This window comes from Branchiostoma belcheri, unplaced genomic scaffold (genome assembly GCF_001625305.1).
Source record: "Branchiostoma belcheri isolate BF01 breed outbred unplaced genomic scaffold, Haploidv18h27 scaffold97, whole genome shotgun sequence".
Classification (NCBI taxonomy): domain Eukaryota; kingdom Metazoa; phylum Chordata; class Leptocardii; order Amphioxiformes; family Branchiostomatidae; genus Branchiostoma; species Branchiostoma belcheri.
Window position 1 is genome coordinate 162,755 of NW_017804653.1, and position 13,966 is coordinate 176,720.

The 13,966-nt window shown below is 38.5% G+C and overlaps 1 protein-coding gene across 1 annotated transcript in view; it reads left to right on the plus strand.

Moving 5' to 3' along the window:
- LOC109461834 (oxytocin receptor-like) overlaps positions 1 to 13,966 on the plus strand; it is a 31,659-nt gene that overhangs the window by 16,916 nt on the left and 777 nt on the right. The window lies entirely within an intron of this gene.

A 13,966-nucleotide genomic window follows, 5' to 3' on the forward strand; every position in this document is an offset into this window, starting at 1 on the left:
ATTTTTATTAGCACGAATGGTAATGATGAGTTCTGGGCAACTTCATGCTCTATATAGGCCATATATATCTCGCCACTCTAGCCATCACTTAACAGAGACGGCGGACGATATAAACTCCCTGATCAATTGCTGACGTCACGTATCCATAAAGTCTCGTGTGAATAAGGTCACGTGTCCGTCACCGTAACTCTCGCGAGATTACGTGTTTGAAGTGGTTGGCCATTCATTATCCTGATGAAGGCGACAGTGGTCGTTGAAAATTTGATCTCTGTGTAACTATAGTGTTGGAATAAAGTTCAACATTTTATTATGGTTACTACCAACACAGATGAACTCTTATGATGATTCGTGCTCTGTTCATACAGCAAGATCAGGACCGTCTGACGTATAGTACTGTATCTGGGCATCAAATATTGCCGTAAGGAAGTTACCTATGTAGAAGGGTTACCGGAACGTAATTGTTTTTCGTAGGGTACAAAGACCTTTGATACCCGCTGGTTTACCAACCTGAGGAAACTGGTCACGAATCGATATTGTCTGCAGGCAAGTTGGAAGAAATTCCAACTAACAAGGTTATCATCCCACGCTAACCTTGTAACTTATGTCAAGGTCTTCATTAAGGCTCCAGGCATGACTGGCAAGGCTGCAGTGATGACCCGAGGCTTTTACCCTTAATGCTCCATCATCTTTGACAATTGATGTGGAAGGGGTCAGTGCGTCGACTTAGGCCAACTCCCCTGGAAGGAGTAAGCGTGTGCACCTTACGGCCATTGAACGCAATATGATACATGGGGTGTTGTTCCACATATTGAACAAAGATGAATGGAATGAAGTTGTAACAGTAACACTCCTACAAAGAGAGGTTCACTCATGTATACAGGTACTAAGTGGATGGATTCAAAACTGATCATTGACGGCATATCTCCAGGAAACAATTGAAATTCTGTTATCGTCTGTTATTATGGGAATTATTTACCAACACAAGGATAGAACTATGTGCCTTTTGACTTCTCCTGGATAGCTGAGGACCCAATTTCTTAAAACAAGTGACTGCTTGGACGTGTGATGAAAGCTACGGGTCGAAGGTGTCTTGTAGTTTGTAGCGCCCCCCGTCCCGACTCAATAAGGCTGATGGTCCTTATTATGTAGATACATTATTTTGTACTCCCCGTACAAAATAATATCGCTACTCCCGAGACAAAAAATGTTGTCAGTTATTGTACTCAATAGAAACGCAAGACCAACAAAACAATATATATTTATACAATTGAAGAGCGTCGACTTCACTTGACCAGGCACTAGCAAAAGTCTTTATCATCATCTGTTCGTGAGAATTTCACGGTTTCAAACTCATAGAATAAAGTTTTATTTATTCATTCATGAAGATGTACCGTATTTGTGGAAGGATAGACAGAACGGGTGATTCTCTTCAAGATGTCAACCCTGAGACCAGACTGTAAGGTTTGAACCACCCACACCAGGAAGGTCCCCTACTCTTTTCGATAAGTGTGGTGAGTTCGGACCCGCATTTAACGTCCCATCGGGTAGGATTCGAACCCGGGACCTATGGGTCTGAGCCGAACACTCTACCGTTACGCCACACGACCACAAAGTTAATATCAACAATCGAGTTTTACAGCTTCATCAACCATAAAGTCTGGTCCGATAATGCAGCGTGTGATTAAAGACACTGTCGGGAAATGATGAATCTCAAGCCTTTCTACTCGCACGATTACTTGCAAAATTGGCGTAGCTCCCCGAAGCCTGGACCATGGATCATCGCCATACCATTGGGAGAGACAAGGTCGAAGAAGTCGATATCACCTACCAGAGGCAACCCATCTGAGACCGTCTCCACGGTGCCTCATCTCTTCACCCATTCATCATCAGAAGACCAGCAGTAAATGACCTCTCACGTGCAATCAGTCAGGTCATTGGGAAGAGGAGCAGCACGTAAAACGTACAAAAAGACAGTGTGAATCCATCATCGATGGCTGGGGGTTATCAACGTGGGAATCTACCAGTCGGTTTGATTGGAAACGTGTTTGAATGCTGTAGTTGTTGGAAGCAGGATTAAACTAAAGCTTCCAACATAATGGGAAATGGGACTCTCAAAGAGAACTCACGAAGAGTGGATCGCCAGACTCATAAAGTCTGTAGCGTCCCCCGTCTCTGGGAATCTACCAGCCGGTTTGATTGGAAACGTGTTTGAATACTGTAGTTGTTGGAAGCAGGATTAAACTAAAGCTTCTAACATAATGGGAAATGGGACTCGCAGAGAGAACACACGAAGAGTAGATCCCCAGACTCATAAAGTCTGTAGCGTCCCCCGGCTCTGGGAATCTACCAGCCGGTTTCATTGGAAACGTGTTTGAATACTGCAGTTGTTGGAAGCAGGATTAAACTAAAGCTTCCAACATAATGGGGAATGGGACTCGCAGAGAGAACACACGAAGAGTGGATCCCCAGACTCACAAAGTTTGTAGCGTCCCCCGTCTCTGGATTCCCAGCCAGTTTGATTGGAACCGTGTTTGAATACTGTAGTTGTTGGAATCAGGATTAAACGAAAGCTTCCAACATAATGGGAAATGGGACTCGCAGAGAGAACACACGAAGAGTGGATCCCCAGACTCACAAAGTTTGTAGCGTCCCCCGTCTCTGGGAATCTACCAGTCGGTTTGATTGGAAACGTGTTTGAATGCTGTAGTTGTTGGAAGCAGGATTAAACTAAAGCTTCCAACATAATGGGTAATGGGACTCGCAGAGAGAACACACGAAGAGTGGATCCCCAGACTCATAAAGTTTGTAGCGTCCCCCGTCTCTGGGACTCTACCAGCCGGCTTGATTGGAAATGTGTTTGAATGCTGTAGTTGCCCAAAGCGGGATTTAATTAAAGTTTCCAACATGATGGGAAATAGGACTCGCAGAGAGAACACATGAAGAGTGGACCCAAAGTTGCAGAAAGTTTGTAGCGCCCCCCGTCTCTGCTCAGGGGTGTTTGTATATGTAAGTTCCAAGCAGATTCTAAGGTGGCAAGGCAGTATATGCGATCGGCCAAGCAGTGTCCATTAGCTACCAAAGGCTACAATTATGTATATGACCTGTTTTAGGTTCTCTGTCCAAGTTCAACTATGCCCTTTGATATGGAATGTCCAGCAGATTCTGTATGTATGTCCTAGGGCACCCAGCAGATTCTGTATGTATGTGTTGGGACACTTCAAAGGCGGTTGAGCTAGGGTGATTGTGTTGCTAGAAACCTTGATCTTTCGGTCTCTATAATGTATGAGTCATTGTGATTCTATCGAAGTATCGAGCGGACGGCCTTCACTGAAGTGGATGGGACTTACCCAACCGTGGTAGCTCTTAAGTAACTGCATTAGCCCGGGTCAGATATGGTAAAAGAATACAATCCCTTGGGCCATGTTTCACTCTCTTTTAAAGAGTAGGGACCATGTTTCGTGAATAGTTTCATCAGGTTGGTAAGTTACTGGGCAAACAGACTCTTTTTACACAACCTGTAGTGCAATGTGAACCAGTCAGAATTGCCCTGAGTAAGGTGACAGACGGTAACCGAAACGTCGGCTGTGAATAAAACACTTGATTGTGAAAAAAGTCTCTTACTTAGAGACCATGTTCTTTAACTGACCATGAAGATATATTGAAGAGATGCTTAAAAGTGTCTTGGCCCTACGAAATTCTTGATGTTTATTTTGTCTAAATATGATACTTAACGTACTACCCATAGTTTATCTTACTTACAACAGCAATTTGTATGAATCAACATCTACAATCACAGACGGATGGTAGAAATAAAGTGAATGTAAACAACGTACAACGTATTTTTAACTACTTTTCAACCCACTGCTTCTGTGACATCATTTGAGCTATGAAACAAAAATGCAGAAAGTTAAAAGCTACCCCCGCCCAAATTCGAATGCTGCGATGGTGTTTCCAACACGGCACCAAGAAAACAATTGTAGAATGTAAGCAAATAAGGCCTTTTGATGCATATCCAATACTGTTTGATAACTACCTATGACTAGTATAATAACTAACTACACACTTAGCTATTGTTTAATAACTAACTTAGAACAGCGTTAGGTTCTGGATGGAAGGGGCAAAACAGATAACAACAGATGAGAGAATGTGGAAGACATTCACAGCCTGATAGGTGCCAACCACCGAAATTCGGCGAAGATGATGATGAATAAAGGGTTTTCCCGATGGCAAAAGACAAAGTGAGACACCATGTCCACCTTCTGTCTATAAATACATAAATCCATTAGTCACAGGAGCCAGTTTCTAACTACCTCATGAGCAAAACATACTTGTCTATTAACCTAATGCCACTGAATCTTACTGTGTTTTTCCTTTCGAATTATTTGCTTTAGGGGTGAACACTCTCCTAGATTGCTTTAGTCTCTACATGATCATCTCAGAGCGTGCTTTGGTTTGTACATACGTTATAATTCTCATAGACATGGTTTTGGCATAAGGGTCTGCTAATACGATAAAAATGCTTGCACAGGTGAAAAAGCAATTGCATAGGTGGTATTCCCAGTCTAAATTTACTACTAATAAGATATCATGGGCGCTTCATTGCGATAGTTCCCATATATTAACCAATAATAAGATATTGTATAGACTATTATGAGGGCATTCCAGTGTGCATTCTACTTATCATGAATCAGCTAAAATGTTTGATAAAGCAGGTTCCATAACAAATAGACTAAAGCACCTTGCATAGTATGTAATGCATACTTCCAGCTATATGGTTTGGCGAATGTGTAACTAAATATATTGAAGAAATCATGTAAGCTCAGTGACTTTTGTGGACCATTATCAGAATAAGTTATTTGTAAAATTACCTTTTACAAATATCATATTGAACGAAGGCCATCTTGAAAATCAAATGAAAAACTTGATCTGACCTCTGACCCCCCAAAACAACAAATTGCAACGGACTGGACTGTGAATTTGTACATTTTTTGTTATATCATTATTATCTAACATTGTTAGTTACGGTTTTTTCTTTATCATTATTGTCAGTATCATTAATTATTGTATCTTAATTTTATTGTTTGTACGTGACTTTATGTATTTTGTTTATTTGTGTAACACAGGGCCCCACTGAAAATCAGTGCCATGGGAAACCATGTTTAAATATGAAGGAAAATAAATAAAATAAAATAAATAAATAAAAATTGAAGCCGAGCCGCATCATACATGACTTTCATGGGCCTGTATGTGTATTCGGAATTCGGACATTACGAAAAATGAGGTATGGCCACAATAATCTTCGTATATGTGAGATATTTATCATAACACCACAGCGTGTCAATATGCCCCGAAGCTGTATATTAGAAGGTGGGAGATGGATACAGCTTTCTTTCACATTCTACATCGTTGTGGCGTGTATGTATTTTTCATAGGTTCTGCAATGTACATGAATAAATGACCGTATGCTTGTCCTTTTACGTGTGATTACATATTGGCTCTAGAACTTAATGTTGCTATATTTTATATCTTCTGGAGGTCTCAGTGTGATTTTTGCCATTACGTGCTTTACACAAAGCTAAGTAGCAAATATATCACGGGCTGTGTATGTATTTAGGTTTCATAAACGGTATACGTACTAATGTGTATCACTTTGCCAGTAAAGTATGATTGGAAGCATTTCACTCAGCACAAAGCAATATTTATGGACCAAGCACATTGAGGTTATTTATCGGTGTATTTCTGTTTATTGGCAAAAGTTACAGTACTTGATACTAGAGTAAGGCCTAACTTTAATTGGAACCACTTTGCGTTGATTCATTTTATCACCGACAACCTGAAGGTCTAGGCCAATAAAACTAAGTTACGTAATAATTAAAGTTACGTAATAGAAAACACCTTTAAATCAAACGGGAGCTCACAATGCGTTGCATTCCTGTATGTGTATAGATTTAGTCTAAAGAAAATCTTACATGCAAAGATTTTATAATGTCATATCGTTGTCTGAAGTCGATATCGCCCCCCGTCCCGGTTGAGCGATAATGTCATATCAATCATGTTTTAACATTCTTAATTGTAAAACATAAATGACAACCAATAAAAAGTGTTTAGTCTGCTAATTGATATAAGCCAATATTTTACACCTTTTACCCAATACGCAGAGTAAAGACTTTATAATCATGAAAATGTACTTAACAAATACTGTAATGCAGTTCAAAAAAGCGAAAACCCTGAAACTGACTAGGTACGCTTCTCGTTCCAGATGACGTTTCAGTAATTCCAGTAAATCCTTGCGGATTTCCCGCATTGTCCCCGCGGCAGATACGCTTATTCAAGCTAAATCTACTTGTCCCCTTAGGTTCCTTTTTGAAGGCTCTAAATATTCATTGCATCTGAGATGGAGAATTTCATGTTATCTACGATGATTACCATGTACCTTGATGGTTGGCAGTTTGACATATATGGTTTTACCATAGTACTTGATGAATTCACATTGGAGAAAGCAATTCCAACAAACGCGTTGATGGCCTCCATATATCGTTAAAACCATCTTTTAGAGTTATGTACTTGATGCATATTTGACGGTCGATGAATTATATCAAAGGTCGTGTAGAACGTTCGAATAAAAGGTTTATGCTTTTTTAAATATTAATGACATCTGGTGATGTGACTTCATCGTTCTATATATTAACATCATAGCATTAGCAAATTTCTTTGGTGACCTTGTTCTCTACTTAAGCTTAGACAATGAACACTTCTTCAACGTAGAAGCAATTATTTGGAAAGCTGCACCAGTTATTGGAAAAACTTGCAGCAGGACTCCTGTATAAAATAATGCTTTGAAAAGGACTTACACTAAATGTCAGCTAGATTTGGTCACAGAAGCTTAAGGCAAATCTAAAGAACCTTTTGGCACGAATACTTAATTCAGCGTTGCGCATCCTTCTTTCCTTCCTGGCTACGTGCAATATTTATTAAATGTGATTTAAAGGCAGTGTAGGAAACTCGTGATATTCATGCATGGCACTAATAAATTCTGTCTGGGGAAATAAACGATAAAGCAAGAATAAAGCTGCTAAGTACTGCATTAAACAACGCATGGGACGCGTATATCAGTGTCTGGCGTTCCGTAAAGGTTAAGTCTATGGGTATTCTAATACGATGGCGTCGCCAATTTACTTTGAGGAGGGCGGCCGTTGACTCAGAATTGCAGACGATAGATAGCGTCGTAGTGTTCTCAGCGCCAGGCCGTCTATGTCGTACCCGGTTCCATTGAATAAAATGCTGCCAGAGCTTCAGACTTACTCCGTGGTGCAGACCCAAACGATTTGCGTCCTTGCCACACCGGCCCTTTCATCCCAAAGCTTTTATATTTGCCGCTAACTTGACATTGATAAAAATGCAGCCTGACACAGTAATCAACCTTTCACGACTAGACCTTCTGCAAAAAAAGGCTCCAGAGTATCAAAACCTTACTGGCTTACTTTCGATGTGGAGTTACAAGCTTTAATATTGGAGTCTAGACCAATGAGGACCTCTAGTAGAGGTGGGGAAGGATTGGCCAGAGGAGGATTTCTAAGGAATCTGGTAGAAATGTCAGTAAAAGTGTCCCATGAAGGACGGTGATAGGATCCGTATGGCGCATTCAATACTGGAAAGGCTTGTCGTAAAGTGACTACCGTAGGGGTTTCTCTCCACTGTGTATCCCATATGTCCCATGTGTGGGCATAATGTACTTCCGTACTGGGATTTTTATTTCATAACATTTGTCAAAACTGACGAAAGCGTTGATAAGATGAGTCTACCTTTTCCCCTCAGCAAACTCTTCTGGCAAAATGTTCGAACTTACGGCCATTTCGTCTGTCTGAAATCTATCTGAGAATAACTTCTAACGTATACCAGTCGATATTGTCATAAACCTTTCGGCAATTTGAAACGCATGAATAAATGATTCCAATAGCTCCAATGGCTCTTGCTAAGATTGCGTCGGCACAAATGGGCACAGGCCAATCTGAAATATGTATTAGTCCACAAGCCAAGCGCTACATCAATACCATGCAAAGTGGTTGATGAGAATGTCAAAGTTTGTAGTAAGATTTAGATTAATGTGCAATAAGCTGTACGATTTGGGGAAGGCCGAAACAAGGTTTTTAGTTAGGAAACTCTGCTATAGTGTCCCTTTACAATTGTTGCAGGCGAAAAACACAAACTTAAAGAATACAAAAAGAAATCATTATCAAAAATTATAATTTAGCATTTGTAATGGAGTACAAATATTCTAATTTAGCATTTTTAATATAATTTAAAAAATACAAACAGGAATCATCATTAAAAGTTGTAATTTTCTTCTATCCTAGATTACTTTTTGTATTTTTCCATTGGATTAAAAATATGTTACAGATTCACAGAAAATGGAATTTAGATTCAAAACTAAGTTATGATAAGACATAACTATGTTATGATAAGGCTCAATGACAGTCAAAGACTTTACTGAATCCTTAATTCGAAGTGAAAATATTTAGGACCGGTAGGCATGACCGTCATCTCGCTGTGATGTGCTTCATGCTCTTTCAATTTTACACTTAATGAAGTTCATGTCACGGCAGACAAGCCCGCATCTGTTAGGCGTAATTACGTTTCGTATTTATGGCGAATGGACGCGACATGTTTCAGTAATTAACACGTAGCATAAGGTACACTTGTGTCCTATTCTGACGCGTGAATAACGCAAAAATAACGCATATCTTGTGGTTTTGAGTACAATTGGATAACTATGCCTTAAATGCTTTGGATCGTTTGATTTTTTTTATTTTGTTTATTTGCACATGTACATTGTACAACGAAATACATAATCAAATACTAAAAAAATTGACAAATATGCCGGGGAGGCCTGAAACCTTACTAGCTTTTCACGGGCCTCCCTCAGCGAAATAGTCAATAATAGTAATTACATTAACACAAAATCAAATCATGATACAGAATAACTATCGTTGACAGACACAATCAATGTACAATATATGCTGTACATTTTCTGATCTTTTTTTTAACTGCAAGAGCATTTAAAACGTCGGAGTTCTGTAGTTGGCGACGTTGTTTAGTGATCTTTTGAAAAAAAAAGTACTTTTCCGGTATCAGTGTCCTTTACCAAGCGTGGCTATTAGAAGGTCAGTGGCTATAGCATCAAAAGTTGCCTAAGAAATGGAGCATTGCCAAAGATTAAAAGCACTCTGAAACCTTAGCAACATCTTTATTGACCACGAACGGTGAATGGACACCGCAAGCATTTATTTCCTTCAGAAGTCGCTGCCATTTCGTGCGGGAAGATATGATGCGTACACAAGGGACATAGCTCGAGCTATCTTGTGTTCAGTTACTTCATCTATCAACGTTAAGTTCAAAGACTACCGATGTCGTCTGAACGTCAATAGGGACCGGTCTCTTCCACACGAAAGCGGGGATGTTCGATTGGCGTATTCGTCTTCCATTGACAAGATGGCTCCGAGCCAAAAACGCTTAGTACGTTGCCTAGTGCCTTGGGCACAACTGAAGTGTGAAATGATCAGTGGCAGAACACTATCATATTCATTGTCTGACGCGTTTTCAAAAGCTTCACTAGTAATGGTCAATTACACATAACGTACCTTGACCTGATTGACCTGACATTTAATTTCACAATTCAATTAAATGTGTTGAGAACATGTCTATGAGATGTACTTTGAAGAATCATATTGATCCAAAGTGTGCCGAAAATTCAAGAAAGGTAATTTTTTAAAACATATAAATTAGCATGAATATAAAAGCAAGAGAATGTAACTTGAAACTTTATCTTTATCGGTGGACTTTATTCTGAATTAAGATAAAACTGGGACGTATACCCAATCATCCCTTAATATAGACGGGGGGCGTCACAAACTTGCTGAAACTTATAATCCAATGCATCCTAGTCACGTGCCCTATTTGCATAACGTGACGTCATCATGTCCTGCTCAATCTTTGACAAAACACTGGTGCTGTTCAGCAGCAAATTTGGGCCCTACTAAATTTTAGTTTAATTTATTTATCTATTGATCTTAAAAACAGTTGGGTGGTAGTCAGCCTAGGACAACTGATTTCCAAGGTAGCCCAAGAAAATAAGTTACAAAGGACATAGACAATCAAATAATATGAACAAAGAGTACACGTAATCAATCATTAGAGACATGTTAATCGATTCAGAATGCACTTGAACGTGTGGTCGAGCTCAGAGGATTTCAACACCCCCTCTGCTAGTGTTAGAATTATATCAGAGCAATTTGCCTCCATTATTTCTTAATTCGTTACGTCCCTTTGGCGGTACATTTAATTCTATTTAGTGCCGTGGGAAATTTGTCATGAAAAAAACATCATTAATTTTTTAGGACTTTGCTAGCTATTAAATACTGCTGTCATTTTTTAAGTTCTGTCTAGACACGAAATCTACCTAATTGTCTACATTTTTCATGCTATTCATCGTTCACTTTCTCTTTAATACTAAAGGTCTATATAGTGCTACGTTCAATCATTTCTAATATATGGGATAAGTTATAACTAAGACCAAACATCATTGATTTACGGGAGCTTAATAGTAATGGTGCTTTGACACCGGTATGAAACTCATCCTAATTGTCTACATTGTTTCATGCTATTCATCTTTCACTTTTCCTTAATAGTCTAGATCTCTATACTGCTACACTCAAGCACTCCTACTCTATGGGATAAGTTATAACTAAGACCAAACATTATTGATTCATAAGTAACGGTGCCTTAACACTGACATGAAACTCAACTTTACTTGTCTAGATTTTATTTTCAACTTGAGAAGAATCAAAACACGATAATTAAATCACAGTGCAGTTATTAGTACCTTTGGTAATCATGATTAATAAACGATATGAGAAGAAATGTCTAGAGAACTATCTTGTTGCTTAAACCGTCCAAGTCCTTTATCTACCAAAGCGTTGGGCAATTCATCTTCCACTGCATGTAGAATTAACTAGAAAAGACGTCAATCCCCTCAATAAGTAGAAATACATTTAGGATCATATTGATAGTTATCACTTCATTATGAATTCAGTTATATGATTAATTTCTCTTCTGTGTCAAGTATACAGACAATGTATACCGGTGTTTTGCTTTGTTTTGTTTGCAATTAGCATTTTGGTTTTGCAATATTTATTTTTATTTCATTTTTACACAGGGTCATATTTAAACAGTCTTTTATATATCTACCTATTTTTGCATGGTAGGAATCATTGCATGTAAAGATATATTCAAATCTGTCTCTAGTATAAAGACTTGAAAGTTGTTGGTTCGAGAAACGTAAACAGCTAATTACGTAAAACATTATATTTAGTGCATTTCATAGCACTTGAGTCTCTGTGACGCAGTATTCATGTACTGTGGTATCAGACAAATTGCACACCGGCAAATGGAGCAAAGCCAATGGTTTATCCCCAGAAGATTGCTCCATACTGGGTGTGAAGGAACTAAGGAAAGGTTGTATTTCATCGAGTTCCTTGAGCTTAAGGGTCAAGGCGTGGAGAAGTTTCATTAAGAAGGATTTAAGAAAGCGTCTGCCGCCGTGGGTCTTATACCCTTATGACATGTTTCGTTTCTGTGACGTATTAGTGTGAACTTAAACATATATTTACAAGCACTATTTGCATCTAGTGCAATGCAAAAAGTATCTATGTATAGAAATCTAGTGCAATGCATATAAAAGTATGCATGTACAGAAATCTAGTGCAAGGCAAAAAGTATGTGTGTATATGAATCTAGTGCAAGGCAAAAAGTATGTATGCAAAGAAATCTAGTACAATGCAAAAAGTATGTATGTACAGAAATCCAGTGCCATGCAAAAGTATAAGTATGCGTGTATAGGAATCTAGTGCAATGCAAAAAGTACTTGTCTCTTGTTGGCTGACTAGTTTTGATTTTAAGATAACTCATCGATGATTTTACAGTATTCAAAAATATATCAGGTTTACAGTATTCAGAATATCAACATTTCAAAGAAAATCACATTGGAAACATTTAATATAGAACTTTTATCCAGGGTATTGTCATAGACAACATCATTCTGATGGGCGGTCATTTTGTCTGACGTATACATTACAGACCTTACCAGGTCAGTAATCAAATTATAGATTTATCTGCGTTGGAAAGCTCGGGGAGAACATTAAGAGGTCGACTGATACCCCTGAACGGTGTTTTCACGCGAAATATTGCCATATTACATTACATCGCTAGATCCTGAATAGTGTCCCTTGCAATTATAGGAAAGCATCTAGACTCCAGGTCAAAAGGGCGTGCTTGATTTAGGAGTGCGACTGACAACGTGTTTGGTAAAGGGACAGTACTTCGTATTCCAATACATGGCATTGTTGCTGGGAGTTATTCGAAAAAGCACAATGTTTTAGTAAAGTGATAAACTTTAATCCATCGCAAATGGTTATGTTTTCTGCCGCCTTCATCAGGATAAATAATGACCAATCAGTTCCCAACGTAAACCCACGAGAGTTACAGACACGTGACCTTATTCACGCGAGACTTTACGGATACGTGACGTCAGTAGTCGGTCAAACGCGCCAGGGAGTGTGCACCTACTAACAGAGACGGGGGTTGATATAAACTACCTGATACGTTTGAAGGCGACAGTGGCCGTTTGATAATTTGATTCTTGAAAATTTGATTCTTGAGTACACTTTGTGTTGGAGTAAATGTCAAGTACTATGATTATTGCACAGATTGCACTGATAATATCACAATGTCGTATGTGACATAGTTAGATAAAGTATTCAGGAATATATAATTCAATTCAATTGGCTTGGACCCAAAGATGGTTAAAGTAAAGAACTTTAACAAATGAACTTTTACATGAAAGCAAGCTTATATTGCCCCTCTTGAATAGACCATGGACCTTTGTCATTTACAGGTAAATTACACGATAGAACTGCAGCTATTCATACGGTACTTGCAATTTACTTTCGTATGGTAGAATATTGACATGAGTTACCATTGCTCCAGTGAATGTTAATGACTGACTTAGTGGTCTGATGAGCAATCATTATTTTTCTGATCTGTAGGGATGTTGTTGCAAATAATTTAAGTAATCGATCATTCAACATTGAATCGCTAGTACATTTGCAGAATCTCCCAATACAAGGAGTTGTCTCATACCGGCAGATAAATGTATGGAAGTGAAACTGCATGTTTTATTCTATATAATTTGCATTTTATTTATGCAAAAAGGCTACTATGAGTACACGTTTACCACTACTTGATTCACTTGGCTGCTGTAATTTTTTAATCTTTTTTTCAAAGTTGTTTTCTCACATATGTTTCTCTCAAGGTTTTTCCTTCTGACGAACACATACATAATTCACGTGCATCCAACCCCAATGTCATTTTATAATGGCTACCGTATAGAGAAGTCAGCAGTCGCAAACCTAGTGCCAATTTACAGCTGCTATCTTCAAAGCAACTCGAGAGCCGAAAAACTGATAGAAGTAATTTTGGAAACATCAAAGCAACCGTAAATTGAGTGGAACAAAATGACTATGTAGCATCCTCCATTGTAAGTAAGTGTATATCTAATCTAACATGACAATGACATTATTAAGATATGAAATTGCATAGAGACCGTAGATATGCTTTATTTTAAATTGATTTGGGTCGCAATTTGCTTGTGCTTTATGGAAACCCTAGTTCAAAAATCCTTCACATTCAAGGGTATCCGTGCTCGGAGTATTGAGAGTACTGATGCATTCTCTATAATCAAAATGGTTCATCGTGAATTCTTAATAAAATACAGGGCAAAATGTGAGGCATGACATATTGAAATATTCCTATCAGCTTGCAACCAAAGACTTTAAATATGGTACATACATGTACTGCTCTCCTGCTTAGTATGTGCACTCAGTACCTATGGGAAAAAAGAGTTGGGAGTTGA